This window comes from Eulemur rufifrons, chromosome 8, assembly GCF_041146395.1.
Source record: "Eulemur rufifrons isolate Redbay chromosome 8, OSU_ERuf_1, whole genome shotgun sequence".
In the NCBI taxonomy this organism is placed as follows: domain Eukaryota; kingdom Metazoa; phylum Chordata; class Mammalia; order Primates; family Lemuridae; genus Eulemur; species Eulemur rufifrons.
The window spans coordinates 35,443,012-35,457,006 of NC_090990.1; the positions used below are offsets into that span (position 1 = coordinate 35,443,012).

At 46.4% G+C, this 13,995-nt stretch overlaps 1 protein-coding gene across 3 annotated transcripts in view; it reads right to left on the reverse strand.

Annotated features, from left to right (window-relative positions):
- The window catches only part of AGBL4 (AGBL carboxypeptidase 4), a 1,250,690-nt gene that overhangs the window by 131,775 nt on the left and 1,104,920 nt on the right, over positions 1 to 13,995 (reverse strand). The gene's annotated exons all lie outside the window — the stretch shown is intronic.

Sequence of the window (13,995 nt, forward strand, 5' to 3'; positions counted from 1 at the left end):
CAATAGATGATGGAGCAAAGAAGGTAGCTATTTATATTAGGAATAGCAGCAGCTTCCATTTAGCTCCTTTTGTGTCCGGCACACCATAGACATATTTGTAATCCTGACAGCAGCACGCTGTTAATACTCCTTTTGCAGAGACAAAAACTGAGGCTCAGAGGGGTTATATAACTTGTTCAAGGTCACATAGGAGCTGAGATAGAACACAAGCCCTAGCCTGGCCTTGATTAAATACTGTGACAGGGATAAGATTTCCTTTTTACCTTAACCAGAAAATTGGACAAAATATATAAATAACTATTTTCAGACATTGGATAAGAGGCCATGCACGATAACTCAAGAGAGAAGGAAAACACATGAAGTACACAGTGCCCTGGCTTTTTGTCTGATGCTCCATTCCAGACCAAAGAGCAGGCAGGGAATCCTGATCAAGGCATGGGAGTCTCACTGACATTCAAGTTCATCAGGTGGTAGTTGTGGGGAAACTCTGTGAGTTCCAGAAGGATGGAGCTCTGCAGAAAAAGAGTTCCAGAAATCTGTAAAGGAGTTTTCTTGAGTCTTTGTTGGCTCCTAAGATGTGCATGCATAGGGTAAATTTCCATACTGTCAGGAAAAAATGACCAGGAGCTGTGAACTGCGTAGTTCTCAGGGGTCACACAGGACTAGGAATCATTAAATTCCTACCACCATAACATAAAACAAAACAAAACAAAACAAAAAGCTGGTTGCAGTGTCTCATGTCTGCAATCTTAGCATTTTGGGAGGCCAAGGCAGGAGGATCGTTTGAGGCCAGGATTTTGAGATCAGCCTGGACAACATAGTCAGACCCTGTCTCTACAAAAAATTAAAAATAAAAATAAATATTAATAAATAAAATACAAAAGAAAAAATAAATTCCCACCACAAAAGTGGAAGTCCTCACTGATCGCTCAGGGAGAATGAGAATTCAGAAGGGCCATGTCTTAGTGGTGGGACTAAACTACTCCAGACCTACTTTAACAAAGCTTTACAATAAGTCTTAAAAGGATCAAACTGAACAAAATAAACTTAGCTGTTTGCTATACAAAGCCCAACTCCCTTTAAAGGAAGACAATAAAATTCAGATAGTCAGCAATGTATAACAAGCAATATCTAGCAACCAATAAAAAAAATCATTAGACATGCCGAAAAGTAGGGAAAATATGCCACAAATCAGAACTCAAGCTCTTTCTGTCTCTACAGAAGTCTAACCTGTGTAATAAAGTTCAGCTACTGTGCAAAGATATTATTAGCAAAAGCAGTAGCCTAGAGTAACATTCCCAGAAAGAAGGGGCAGGAGAAAGACTGATTGACACAGAAGAGAACAGTAACCTGAAGGAAATGTAGGAAGGAACACTGAGAGCAGCTGGATTAAAGGATTCCATCTATGTTGGAGAATAATTGGGAAGGAGAGGGTGAAGAAAAAATTGATGGGCTTTCTCCTTCTGAAATGCTGAAGACAGGTCATTTTGAACATGGTTCATCATCCCAACAGTTGACACAACAATGTTAGAGATGAAAATAAGAAATATAAATTCTATTAAACCTGTTTCCAAAGGCTTGGGATGTGCTTGGTCCATTGGGGTGACCAGCAAGGGTTGGGGTCTCCACTTCCCCTGAAAGTCAACAATGAATATAATAGAACCAAAATACAAACTTGAGAATTCACTCTGCGCTCAGGTCTATGCTAGGCACCTTTAGGAACAAAGGGAGAGAGAGAAGGCTGACCTGCCCTGAAGAAGTTTACGGTTTAAAAGAGGAGTTAGACACCTGAATGTTTCCTGGACTGATAACAAGCTCTTCAGGGAGCTGTGAATTCCATGGGTATGTCTCTAACATCTTTCCTAGGACCCTGCATGGAGTAGGTGCTCAGCAACTGACTATTAAATTAATAAATAAAAATACCTGTATAGATCATGGTTTATAAAGAAAATGTAGACACATATTATCTTATTAAATCATTATCATGCCTCTGTGAGGTGGACAGTATTAACCCACTTCACAGGTGAGGGAACTGAGGTTCGCAGAAGGAAGAGACACGCCCAGGGTCCTGCAGCCAGCGGTGGCAGAGTCCAGCCCGGCACCCAGCCAGTGCCCCTTTCACTGTCTCATTCTGGATCCACTAGCAACAAAACTCCACAGATGCTGCATTTCCATCTACAATGTACACAAGAGAGTTTGGTTTCAACTCATTGTGATGAAAACTGAACTACCGTCTTAGTATATATATTACTTTTTCGCTTTAAAAAAAAAAAAGCCACATCACCAAATCCTTTTAAAAAACACTGTCTAACATTGACCCCATCTATTGCAGCAGTCCAGAAATGATAAATGGCATTGCTGAGGCCCTTGGTGAAGGCTAACTTTATGGATGTCTCCCCTGACCCAGTATCAACTCAATTGCATTCCGCATTTCTGCTGACCACAGGGAAATGCAAAATGGGCATTCTATTTGCACACTAATTTTACTGAGCCCCTGCGTCTTCATAAAATGATAACGTGGGGCTAATAAAAATCAAGCATCTCGGGTGCTAATATAAGCAAATGTTGATGCAGGCAGGTAACAAATTGCTTTGTCATTTAGGAGGCCATAAAAGAGCATTATAATCATCTTTAGGCAAAATGGATGGGTCGCCTTTGCTTAGCTTTTAGCTTTCATTTGCAAAATCAATTTAAGGTAATGTAGCAGCTCTGAGGTGGTGTGACATGGAACCACCCCCACCCCTTCCTGTCACCAAATCCCCAGACTCTGTGCAAAGCCAATTAAACATATTCTTGGTGGAGGCAGCAGAGACGAAGAAGGAAGTGTGCTTCAACAAAGCCAGGGTGGAACAGAATGCAAACAATGAGACCAAGAACAACCCGCAAGGGCTGGTAAAACTGGAGAGCTCGTGCAGGCTGACACACTCAAGGGTACAAGGGCACACTCAAAAGGAACTGGGGCCACCATACCAGGCTCCCCAGTCAAACAGAAGGTGTTTGGAGTCAAATGTACTTTGTGTAGCATCCCTAATACACACACACACACACACACACACACACACAGGCACCCTTTGTCATTATATCCCTCTATCATCCACTATTTCCTTTGTTCATAAAATATTTATTGAATGCCTATTAGGTGACCAGGTGCTAGTTATTATTATTTTCATTTTACAGAAAACCAAGGCAAAGAGAGATCAAGTAACTTGCCCTGGTTCTCCTAGCTAATGACTGGCAGAACCAGAGTCCCAAGTTAGGCAATCTGATTCCAGAAATTGTGTTCCTAAGCTCTATGGAATACTATCCTTAGTGAAGGAGGACAATACTATTATCCTGTTATGATAGCAACTAAGTAATATTTATTGAGTACTTACTCTGTGCCAGGCCCCTTACATGCATGATCTTATTAAATTCTCACAGCAACGCAATGAAGCATCCATTATTCTTAGCTTTCTTGTATAGATTAGAAAACTGAGATCCAGAAAGGTTAAGTGACTTGCCTAAACTTGCACAAGTAGCAAATTTGGGAGCCAGGATTAAACCTAGGTCTTCATGAATCTCAAATTTATACTCTTCACCACTGTGTCATATTGGCTCTTGGAGATTAAATAGGGCCCTTCTGGTGGTTTTTAAAATGCATCCACAACCTAGCCTAGGCAACATAGAGAGACTCTGTCTCTACATAAAAGAAAAGAAAAAAATAGCCAGGCATGGTGGTACACCTGTAGTTCCAGCTACATGGGAGACTGAGGCAGGAGGATCGCTTGAGTTCAGGCTCAGGAGTTCAAGCTGCAGTGAGCTATGGTCATACCACTGCACTCCAGCCTGGGCAACAGAATGAGACCTCATCTCTAAAAAAAAACGAAACAAAACAAAACAAATATTAAGAATAAAAGTAAAATACATTCACAAATTCTTTGTTAATCTCCTCCCTTCAGGAGGTGAAGATGAACTCCCCTCCCCTTCAGTGTGGGCTGGATTTGATATTAAATGGAGTATATCAGAGTGATGGCATGTTACCTCTGAGATTAGGCTATAAGAAGACTACAGTTTCCTTCTTGAGTGTGCTCTTTCTATTTCTTGAATTACTCACTCTTGGGGGAGCAAATTGCCATTTCGTGAAGACACTTAAGTAGCCTGTGGAGAGGCCCACATGGTGAGTTACTGAAGTATCCAGACAACAGCCAAGAGGAACCAAGGTCTGCCAAAGCCATGTGAGTGTGTTTGGAAGGGGACCTTCCAGGCCCAGATAATGGCAGCCCTGGCTGACAGCCTACTGCGATTTCACAAGAGACCCTGACCCAGAACCTCCCAGCTAAGCTGCTCCTACACTTCTGACCCAGAAACAGAGAGGTAATAAATGTTTGTTGTTTTAAGATGCTAAATTCTAGAGTAATTTGTTAGGCAGCAATAGATAACTAATAGGTATCTCCCTGGTGATAACTACTTTTCCCCTAGTTGACATACAGAACTTAAGGAACTTTGCACCTTATCTATTGATGGTGACCTTCAATGAGGACTGAAGCCATAATCTTGGTGCCAAGATGGAGAGAAAGCCTCGATCCATTTGACCAGTTATCAGTGGATCTGTGGCTGGTGGAGGCACTAGAAGATCCCAAGAGGCCTCAAAGATCGCTAGCTAGGCCCTCTGAGGACAAAAATCTCCCAGAAGTTCCTTGAAGGCATCATAGAGTCAAGGAAATGCCCTTATATTGGTTTCTAGACCAGACCAGTTGCAGTCTTTTCTCCAATACTCCAGGACCCAAAGAGGTCCATACTATTACTAAGCTGGAGAAATAAGAACTTCTGGTAGCAATAACAGCACAGTTGACTGGCCTCTGTCTGAGGGCCTGCTAGGAATAGAACAGCCTTGACACTAGTCTCCCTGTGCCAGCACCCCCAGCCAGTCCATCCTCCTCACAGACACCAAAGTGGTCTTTCTAAAATGCAAATGGGAGCATCCCACTACCTCTGCTGCAACTCTTCAACAGTTCCCGTTGCCCTCAGAGCAGGTCCAGCCTCCGTAGCTGGATGCCACTCTCTGGTAGCTGGTGGCTGCTCGTCCCTCCAGCCTTTTCCACAGGCCCTGGCCTCAGCTAACCCTGGGCAGTTACCCAAACACGACACGTTCTCCTACACCTTCACTCTGGGCACATGTTTTCCTCTCTGCCTAGAATGCCAGCCCCCGCCTCGTCTGTCTGGCTTTCTCCTACTCAGCCTTTGAGACTTGCTTCAGACGCAACTCCTCTAAGAAGGAAAGGAGGAAACTAACATTCATCCAGGACCTGTACTCGGCCAACCCCGGTGTTAGTGTTGTGTTTTATCTGATTTCATCAGCAACATGTGGCTATCACTCTGTTGTTGAACTGACAATAAAGAGGGAATGGGGGCTGTGAATTATGATAAGGACATGCCAAGGTGCAGAATTTTTTGTACATTACTTTATGAGAAAATATAGGTTTAGGAGGCATCAAGAGAGCTTGCTTGGAGGCAGTAGAGAACCAGCGAATTCATTTGGGTAGAGATATGACCTGATGAAATTCAAGACATTGAAAGCCAGCTCACCAGAGGGTGAATCCAACAGGAGGGAAGAGCTGGGTGAGGGGGACTGGGCAGGACACTGTTCGCTGTGTTTCTTCTATATCCTGAGGGGTCAGATAGGAAGCCTGCTGATTTCCCTGGGCAGATGCACTGGGGCGCATAACCCGGTCCCACAGATTAGTCACCCACTCTGAGCCTCAGTTTCCTCACTTATAAAGTGAAAATAATAATCTCCAGCTCATGAGACAAACCTTAAGTAAGAGACTTTTTCTCCCTGCCACATGGCTCCACCTATAATAGCAGGTACCATCTATTGAGTGACCAGCCACGGGGTTGGGGTTCTCAGCCTCAGTACTGCTATGGACATCTTGAGCTGGATGACTCTTTGTTGTGGGCGCTGCGCTTGCATGGAGGATATTTAGCAGCATCTCTTGCTATCCCCACTAGATGCCAGTAACACCCTTCCCCCTAGTGAAGACAGTCAAAAATATCTTTAGACATTACCTAATCTCCCATGTCTCCTTGGAGGCAAAATGGCCCCTGGTTGACAGCCACTCCCCTACAAGAATATTCTACTTTATTCAAACTGCCCTTGTCACTGTCTTCCCAAGTAAACCTTCAATTTCCTATACTAATGTTGCCGAACTTCTCTTTGCTCTAACTCCTTCGACAAGCCTCTCCAGATTTCTCGAGACCAGGTTGTCCTCACCCTGCTGTGAACCCACAGTTCACTGTCTGGGCCCCTCATCTGGTCATAAATCATTTGCTGCCTTGGTCAGGCAGGACCAGAAGCCACAACTCAGACCTGTTCTGCCCAATGCCCAGCATCTGCTCTTGAGCCTTTGGGCTGTCGTTAGAAAACAGTGGTGTTGGCAAAGTTCATTTTCAGGTCCCTGACTCCTTAGGCCTCCGCCCCCATTTCCTCACTCAGGTTCAGATCTCCCATGGCCTAAAATCTCATGTCGGAGTGATAGACTCATCAGGCTGCAGGGTTAGGGATAAAATGTTCCACCCTTGATGAGCTGGAAGAAGAAAACAGGATTGACCATTGAAAAGAGTTTGTGCATGACAAAGAAGTGCTCCTGGCAAGAAATGAAGGCTTGATTCTGGAATTTCAGGGTTTTAGGACAGGAACCTTTCTGGTGTACCTCATACTAATGTCTTAGTATGTCTTAGGAAGTATTAAAACCACTCTTAGGTCTCTGACTTACAGAAGACTCACAGAGGCCATCAGAACTGCAGAGCCTGTGAGGTCACTGAGCAGAACATCTTCACTATGAAGATGAAGGGCAGGGGACCAGAAAGGACAAATGACTCACCCCAGGCCATAGCTAGTGAGTAGCTGCGGCAAGTACGGATTCCAGGGCACAGAGCTCCAATGTCCAAGCAGCCTCCTCTCATGCACTGGGCTCCCTGGGGCAATGTCCCTGCAGGCTGGTGTCTGGAAGGCATCCAGTGGACACCTCCCAGAGGAGTGAAGAAAAGCCAAAAAACGCTGAGATATAGGCCTGAGATACATTAGGCCAACTGAGGAGTCGGCACCTTGGCAGTCGCAGGAGCAGCCCTGAGTCTCCCCTCCTCACACAGGCTGCCCCTGGACTCCCGCAGTTTATAAAGTCCCCTTCCTTGCTGCAGGGCTGACACTCTAGGCCTGGGAGCAGGGATGCAGCCTTCCAGAAGCAGGCTAATGGCAGGAGGGTGCTGCCAGCCAGATCCCAGCATCCTACAAGCACCTCCAGAAAGTCAGAACTAGAGCTACCCTCTCAGAATACCTGCTGAACGCCAGGTCCCTGGAAAACAGATTCAGAGACTCTGAGACTCCCATGTAGGAGCTTTCCTGGGATGGCTCTTGGGAACACTTGTAAGAGGTACAAGTTAAGCAGGACTGGGCCAGACTCAACAGGGACTTTAATTCATCCCACGGGGAGCTCTGGGCCAGGAGGTCCCTGCCTAGTTGTTTGACGAGGCAAGGGCTGTGTCCTGCGTTAACAGGATACTGAATGTGGACACCCTCAGGGCTGGTCAAGGCTGAGTGCAGGTCCCAGGGAGGGACTCAGCTGCGAGCTGTCAGCCACCAACACTCTCAGGAACTGGGGACTTGGTCCTGAAGGGGGATCTGAGCAGTGCACCCAGCATCTGCTACACCAGCCTTTAGAACAGGGCAGAGTAGAGGCTTCAGACAAGAATGCTGAGTACAATGGACTTTCTTTTTTAGTTAAATTCAGTATATATTTTCTAACAGTGACCCACAAACTTTGGGCTGGTCCCTGAGGGCATGGAGAGAAATCAGACACTATCCCTGTCATCTAGGAGCTCAAAGACTAGTGGAGGAGAAAGATCAAGGCTTGAGGTTATAAACTTGAATTTTAAAATCAGACAGGTGAGTTAAATCCAAGACCTGCCCCAGGTACTTATGTGACCTTGAGCTCTGGGATCTTTCATTTCCTCATCTGCAAAATGAAGACAATAATGGTATCAAACTCATAGGGATCTTGTAAGAATTAAAAGAGATGATGATCATATCTACGCACATGACCTGATGCATAGTAAGTGTTCAAAAATGATACCTTACAGACACTTAGAGGTCACTTGGTACAAATGCCTGACTTGACAGGTGCAGAAACTAAGGTCACTAGACTGTAAGCAACAGGACAGCCACAACTTTGCCTGTCTTTTTCACACTGTATTTCCAGTGCCTGGCACACAGAAGGTGCTCAATAAATACTTGTGGAATAGCATTTGTTGTTGCCCTTTGGTTGGATGAATGTCTCCAGCTAGAATTGAATGGCCAGCCTTTCCACCACCTGTGCTAGGCCTTTTGAATCCACCACTCCCAGACTCCGGAAATTCCTCACCAGGTTCAGCCCCAGGCTTATTAGCAAATGCAAATTGAATTGCGAGGTGCCCTTTTGCAACAAGGACAACAAAAACAGTTTCCCCAGGAAAAGAGGGCGAAGAGAGGTGAAAGCTGGGATGAAAGTCGAAGACAATACATTCTAATCAAACTTGATAAATATGTAAATTAAAGCAGCTAAACAGTTGGCTTTGACAAATGACTTCTCAGTAATGGATTTTTCCACGGTGAAAGGCGAGAGTTCAGCCTGCCTGCTAGTCACAATAAGAGCTCCCCCTTCTTTCCCGGCAATGTGGGGGAATTGGGCAGGCACCGGAAGCTGCGGGGCAGAGCAGGGAACTAATCCTTCCTTTAATAGATGCCACTTACTGAGCATCTGCTAGCTGCTAGGCACAGCCCACAACACCCTTGAGGGAGAGGTGAGAATCCCAGTCTCACAGACGCTGGGCCCAGGTAAAGGTGGGTAAGGGCCAGACTCCAAAGCCTGATGTCGCTGGAGTGGCCGAGCAGCCAGTTGTCAAGGAACATAAATTCAGTCCCTCCAGTGGTTTTATTGCCATCTGAGGGTCTCACTAACTCAAAGCCTTACCGCTTTGTCCCCCCTCCCAGGACCTGGCACAGTGGAGGTGTTCAGAAAAGATGTTCCTTAGATGCTATGTGACTCCAGTGACCCCTTCCCTATGCCCCCTCTAATCTGTTTTTCCATCTGTAAAACAAACCGCTGGAGTCATGCCAGCGGAAGGCCCAGACGCCACGGAGCAGACAGGTGGTCAGGTTGCAGAGTCTCTGGAAAAGACATGACATTTATCATTTTACATCACTGAATTTGAGAGTGGGGAGGTTGTTATGTATCAATAACTAACTAGAATAATTGCTATGAAACTGATGAATCTAGTGAGTTAGAATACAACACTCAGGGGAGAGGTGCTGTGAGCAGTTACTGTGTGCCAGGTACTTCACCCACCTTACCATCCGAGTCTCTCCCGGCCCTGTGAGAACTGTATTGCCAGGCTAAGTACGTTGCCCCGGGCTAGCAAGAGGCGTTGCTGGAACTGGAACCCTTTCTATCTCTGGAGATCAGTGTTTCCTCTGAAGCTTCCAAGGGGAAAAGTTTATTCCCTAGCTACACTAGATAAAAGGAGACGTTATTCCGTGTATACTTACACGCAGGCACCTGCACATATCTGCTTCTGAGTCAAACTCCTGCAAATACCTGAGTTTTTCTACAAAGTTACCAGAGTTGAGATGCAAACAGAAATTCAGGTTAAGTGGCTTGCAGCCTTGGAAAGACTATTAATACAATTTCCCCAAGCAGAGAACCAATATTTATGAGAGCTTCAAGAGCTTCGGGGAAAGTTTCCTGCTAGGGCTAGGAGGAACGCCATCCTGGCCCTGAGCTGATCTGTCTTGCCCAATGCTGGAGGAATTTAGATTTGAAGAGTGTCCTTTCTTTCCTATTGAGATCTTCACTGAGTTGTATAAAAATACCACTTTCAATCTCAAATCCCCACTGGCATCTTTATATAAGCACCGAAAATGCCACTGGGCTTTGGAGATTTCATTTAATGAAGGAAAAGTATTTCTATTAAAGAGTGTAATTTTTTTTCTGTCTCAACACAACATCTTCAGAGGAGCCAGGGATGCTGAATTATCCTTAGCTCTGAGAAAAAGAATCACCCCATGCCTGCCCATGAGGTGGTTAAACAGACTATGCAATAGCAACAGCCAAGGAAGGCAAGGAAGGGCCAGTAATAGTGGGAAACGAGAGTAATAATAATAAACTCACACATGCCCATGACTCCATGGTCTCTGAAGCACTTCGGTATTCAATAGAGAATTGCCACTGCCCCATCACGTGCTGTCTGAGCCACACAGAAGCCTCCTGCTGCTTCTCTCCTGTCCCCTGTCATCGGCTCTCAGGCAGACTGAGCCGACTGCCCTGAGCCCCGGCCTGCACCGGCTTCCCTGTGCTCTAGAAGCTAACCAGGCGCTCTCCCAGGCTTGCCTACCCCCTGCCCACCTCCCACTCTCACCACTTGCTGTTCTCTCACCTGCTCTTCACACCTCCTCACACTTTTCTGGTTTCCTCACACCTCTGTCCAGAGGACACTCCTGGGTTCTTGGGGCTGACTCTTTAAGAATGTTACCTCGGTGGCAGCAGGAACTTTGTCTTGTTACCTGCTGTGGACTCAAGTGTAAAACAATGCCCTGCACATACACATGCCGACTACGTAATGTACAGCTAACAGTTATTGGGTGATGCGTGCTGGGGAGGACGAGGACCAAAGAAATAAGACTAACACGGTGGCTGGGGTCAGCAAATTGCCCAAGGTCAGATAGCTGGTAAGTGTTGAGAACAGAGTAGCCCCAAGTCTGCATTATATTAAAGCCTGTGTTCTTTCTCCCTCACCCTGGAGCTCCATTCACTCATCAAAAGGCCACAGAGTGCGGTGGGTGGCGTGGGGTGTTGGGGACGTTAGCGTGACCTTAGATACGGCTGTGCCTGGTTTCAAATCCTGGCTCTGCCACTTACTAGCTGTGTTGTCTTGGGAAAGCCACTGAAGCTCTGGGTGCCTCAGTCTCCTCATCTGTGAAATGGGAGTAATATGCATCTTACGGGGTAGTTGTGAGGAGTAAATGAGGTAAAATAAAGCATTAATGACAGTGCTTGTCACATGGTAAACCCTCAATTAACCATGTCTGCTATTACTAGTCATTCAATATACATGTCTTGAGTCCGCAGTCACTCCTCTGCCCGCAGCCTTCCCCACCCCTGGGCAGCGAGCCACTCTCTACGCTGTTTCTTCCCAGCCCCTTCTGCTATTGCAGCAATCGCCCAGCAGCACAGCAGTAATTTCCTTCTCTCTCTGTCCCGCCTTTCCCCTCTGGTGACTTGGAGCTTTTGGGGGCCAGAAGCCCTGTCTTGTTCATCTCTTCCTGGCATTCATTTCCTTTGCCTGAGACAGAGAAGGGCATTTTGACATGGTTGTTTTGATATAACCGTTTTGAAATGGCTGCATCTAAATGTAAAATTGCTTTTGAAAATTACCAGGTACCGTGTGAGACAGACCCCGCACACCCGCCGCATGTCTGATCTTCGCTGTCCTCCACTCCCACAGTTCCTTGCTGCCCCTGCCTCCCTCAGCCCCTACCTTGCCGGCAGCCCACCTCTGCCCTCCCTCCCCTCCCTGAGCCCTCTTGCCAGAGTGGAGATTGGGGGGTGGGGGAGCTCTGGGAGGAGAGGAGCTAGCTTGAAATGTCTCCTTGGCACATTATTTGGTAATGTTTTTTTTAAAAAGCTGAAGGTGTAATGGTTTGTTTTCTCAACTGTGTCAAAATGTCCCCATATCAAAATAGGTGTGTCAGAGCAGCTGCATCGACGTGGCTGAAACAAAAGGACCATGTCAAAACGCTATGAAATCTGCAGGGAAGCCACCTGGCATGTAGCAGTCCTCAATAATGGATTTTAAAACATACACCATTGTAAGTGCGTTAATAAGCCATCAGTTACACTTAACACCAGCTCTCCCTGTAGCAATTATTACTTGTTTCAGTGAGGAAGATTCTACCACTATAAACACCAGAGAAGTTAAGGATGCTGTCTGATGTCACACAGTGGTCACAGAACAGTGGCAATTAGAGCTGAATGTGATCTAATTAATCTCTCCCACCTTATAGCCAAGACTCCAAGAGGGAAAGTGACTTGACCAACGTCTCACAGTGAACTGAATGTTTATGTGTTAGGTCAGAAAATGTGTGTTGTAGGTTCTGGGATAACTTCTCCACCCTGGGCCCTAAATTCTGGGTCACGGCATCACCACTGGGCCCACAGCATGAATTCAGCAGAATGTGACAGAGACCATGGCAGGCTACTAAGGCTCTGGATATGCTACTTGAACATTGGATTGGCCACGTTCTCAGTAAAAAAAGCTTTACTGTCCAGCCAGACAGGCTGTCAACGTCCCATCAGCCAGGCAGTCCACTGGAACAGCAAGGCCTTTTGGCTTGCCCAGGCACAAGTGAAGGGCAGAACACTTGCATCTATTTCCATAATTGACATTTCTGCAGCTGGCTAAGGAAATAAACCTCTGTTAACCCGAGTTAGGAAATTATAGACCCCTACTGTCTTAATGGCTTCATGACTTGGATTAAATGGAGTCTCCCTTGAATAAAATAAATTATAAAGCTTATTATTATAATTTACAAGAACATGTTTCCAGAGGGTGTTTTTATAGAGAGGCATTATGTGTTCCTAAAACAGAGCTCCTAGGATAAACCTGGACTCTACAAATTCCGCCTCACCTATACCTGGGGTACGTGGAAGTGGAGTTGGACAGGCCTGGATTTGAAGCTGTGCAGCTGAGGTAAGTTGCTGAGCCATGGTTTCATCAGAGGTGAGGTAAGCAAAGGTAGGGGAACCACAGTGCCTCACAAAGGTAACCTCCAGTGTCACTGATTTCAGAAGCCTTCAGTCCCACCTTCCACCTTCCTGCAGACCCTTTCCTTTAGGGAGGCCTGCGGGTCTGAAGGTGCTGTCGGGTGCCACAGGCGGGAGCTGACACCTGGAGAGGTGATTTAGCGCATGGCTACCAACAGGCACTCGGGCACCAGAGCAGCAAACGAGCCACTCTCTGGGTGTGTGATCTTGGGCAAGTCACTTCCCTTCCCTGTGCTTTAGTTTTCTCATCTGAAAATGGGGATCATAGCAGACTGTCTCACAGAGACGCTGTGAGGAGTGAACGAGCTGGTGTTTGTAAAGCACTTAGAGCAGTGCCTGGCACGGGTTTGTTGGATAAAAGAAATACCTGGCACTCCGGGTCTGCAGAAGGCAATGCCCGTCTCGGGGCCCTCCTCCGTGAAAGGCCATGCCCCCTCAGAAACAGTCTCCTGGGGACAGTTACTTGACACTTTTCTCTAGGTAAGCAAGGCTAAGATATTGGCAAGAAACAAACACATTTTATTTTCCAGTTCTTAACCTGACTGCCTATGAGAACCACGCAGGGAGCTTTGTAAACATACCGCACCCACAGCACCCCCTCTGGACTTCCGCCACCAGGATTCCGATGTAGTGTCCTGGGGAGGGGCTCAAGCAGCTTTTTCTTCTAATGTGCAGCCACAGTTAGCAGAGAGCCAATGGTCTGCTGTGGACCAGGCACTCTGTCTGCTCCCTGGGTCTCAGTTTCATCACCTAGAGTAAGAATCGCAGAGCGAGGTGTCACTGAGCCCCTGCCACGTCTAAAACAGTATAACTCAGGAGGCTAAGGGGACCCAGCGAGTGGCTTTGGAAGGCTCTGTTCTGACCACATGGTCATAGCAACAAGGGAAGGGCATGGGGGTGAGTGGACAAGAAAACGTGAGCACATCAAGCAGACAATTTTTCTCACAGTCTCTTCCTGGGAACAGGACGAGAAGTACTAAGATAATAGAGGTGCAGTGTCTCCAGGGAACTCACAAAGCTTAGAGCAGACAGATTGGATTTGTAACGAAAATGTAAGCCACGTGCATGACGAGAAGGAGAAAAGAGATTTTTCAAAGATGCAGTTAGAGGGTTAATATATTTGCCATCAGGGACAAAATGGGGCCCAAATACATGCATGTCG